The following is a 2,500-nucleotide window of genomic DNA, read 5'->3' as shown; positions in this document are numbered from 1 at the left end:
GTGAGCGGAGCAAAACGTCAGCCATCTCAGCACCCTGGAACCCCCCGGGTGGCACAGGGCTGGATGGGGCTTTCGTATAGCAGGGACGGTGCTGCCTCTCGCTTCGCTCGCTGTTCGCCGCTCACCGCTCGCTCGCTCAGCCAAAAATGGCCAGTTTTGGCCCGTTTTTGGGCTGTTTTGGCCTGTTTTTGGTCCGTTCTTGCATGGCGCGGTGACCGTCGTGAGCGGAGCAAAACGTCAGCCATCTCAGCACCCTGGAACCCCCCGGGTGGCACAGGGCTGGATGGGGCTTTCGTATAGCAGGGACGGTGCTGCCTCACGCTTCGCTCGCTGTTCGCCGCTCGCCGCTCGCTCGCGCAGCCAAAAATGACCAGTTTTGGCCCGTTTTTGGGCTGTTTTGGCCTGTTTTTGGTCCGTTCTTGCGTGGTGCGGTGACCGTCGTGAGCGGAGCAAAACGTCAGCCATCTCAGCACCCTGGAACCCCCCGGGTGGCACAGGGCTGGATGGGGCTTTCGTATATAGCAGGGACGGTGCTGCCTCTCGCTTCGCTCGCTGTCCGCCGCTCGCCGCTCGCTCGCGCAGCCAAAAATGGCCAGTTTTGGCCCGTTTTTGGGCCGTTTTGGCCAGTTTTTGGCCTGTTCTTGCATTGCGCGGTGACCGTCGAGAGCGGAGCAAAACGTCAGCCATCTCAGCACCCTGGAACCCCCCGGGTGGCACAGGGCTGGATGGGGCTTTCGTATAGCAGGGACGGTGCTGCCTCTCGCTTCGCTCGCTGTCCGCCGCTCGCCGCTCGCTCGTGCAGCCAAAAATGGCCAGTTTTGGCCCGTTTTTGGGCCGTTTTGGCCAGTTTTTGGCCTGTTCTTGCATTGCGCGGTGACCGTCGAGAGCGGAGCAAAACGTCAGCCATCTCAGCACCCTGGAACCCCCCGGGTGGCACAGGGCTGGATGGGGCTTTCGTATAGCAGGGACGGTGCTGCCTCTCGCTTCGCTCGCTGTCCGCCGCTCGCCGCTCGCTCGTGCAGCCAAAAATGGCCAGTTTTGGCCCGTTTTTGGGCCGTTTTGGCCAGTTTTTGGCCTGTTCTTGCATTGCGCGGTGACCGTCGAGAGCGGAGCAAAACGTCAGCCATCTCAGCACCCTGGAACCCCCCGGGTGGCACAGGGCTGGATGGGGCTTTCGTATAGCAGGGACGGTGCTGCCTCTCGCTTCGCTCGCTGTTCGCCGCTCACCGCTCGCTCGCTCAGCCAAAAATGGCCAGTTTTGGCCCGTTTTTGGGCTGTTTTGGCCTGTTTTTGGTCCGTTCTTGCGTGGTGCGGTGACCGTCGTGAGCGGAGCAAAACGTCAGCCATCTCAGCACCCTGGAACCCCCCGGGTGGCACAGGGCTGGATGGGGCTTTCGTATATAGCAGGGACGGTGCTGCCTCTCGCTTCGCTCGCTGTCCGCCGCTCGCCGCTCGCTCGCGCAGCCAAAAATGGCCAGTTTTGGCCCGTTTTTGGGCCGTTTTGGCCAGTTTTTGGCCTGTTCTTGCATTGCGCGGTGACCGTCGAGAGCGGAGCAAAACGTCAGCCATCTCAGCACCCTGGAACCCCCCGGGTGGCACAGGGCTGGATGGGGCTTTCGTATAGCAGGGACGGTGCTGCCTCTCGCTTCGCTCGCTGTCCGCCGCTCGCCGCTCGCTCGTGCAGCCAAAAATGGCCAGTTTTGGCCCGTTTTTGGGCCGTTTTGGCCAGTTTTTGGCCTGTTCTTGCATTGCGCGGTTACCGTCGAGAGCGGAGCAAAACGTCAGCCATCTCAGCACCCTGGAACCCCCCGGGTGGCACAGGGCTGGATGGGGCTTTCGTATAGCAGGGACGGTGCTGCCTCTCGCTTCGCTCGCTGTCCGCCGCTCGCCGCTCGCTCGTGCAGCCAAAAATGGCCAGTTTTGGCCCGTTTTTGGGCCGTTTTGGCCAGTTTTTGGCCTGTTCTTGCATTGCGCGGTGACCGTCGAGAGCGGAGCAAAACGTCAGCCATCTCAGCACCCTGGAACCCCCCGGGTGGCACAGGGCTGGATGGGGCTTTCGTATAGCAGGGACGGTGCTGCCTCTCGCTTCGCTCGCTGTCCGCCGCTCGCCGCTCGCTCGTGCAGCCAAAAATGGCCAGTTTTGGCCCGTTTTTGGGCCGTTTTGGCCAGTTTTTGGCCTGTTCTTGCATTGCGCGGTGACCGTCGAGAGCGGAGCAAAACGTCAGCCATCTCAGCACCCTGGAACCCCCCGGGTGGCACAGGGCTGGATGGGGCTTTCGTATAGCAGGGACGGTGCTGCCTCTCGCTTCGCTCGCTGTCCGCCGCTCGCCGCTCGCTCGTGCAGCCAAAAATGGCCAGTTTTGGCCCGTTTTTGGGCCGTTTTGGCCAGTTTTTGGCCTGTTCTTGCATTGCGCGGTGACCGTCGAGAGCGGAGCAAAACGTCAGCCATCTCAGCACCCTGGAACCCCCCGGGTGGCACAGGGCTGGATGGGGCTTTCGT

This window comes from Musa acuminata, unplaced genomic scaffold (assembly GCF_036884655.1).
Source record: "Musa acuminata AAA Group cultivar baxijiao unplaced genomic scaffold, Cavendish_Baxijiao_AAA HiC_scaffold_438, whole genome shotgun sequence".
NCBI classification, from domain to species: domain Eukaryota; kingdom Viridiplantae; phylum Streptophyta; class Magnoliopsida; order Zingiberales; family Musaceae; genus Musa; species Musa acuminata.
Note: the sequence above shows the minus strand (reverse complement) of the source record.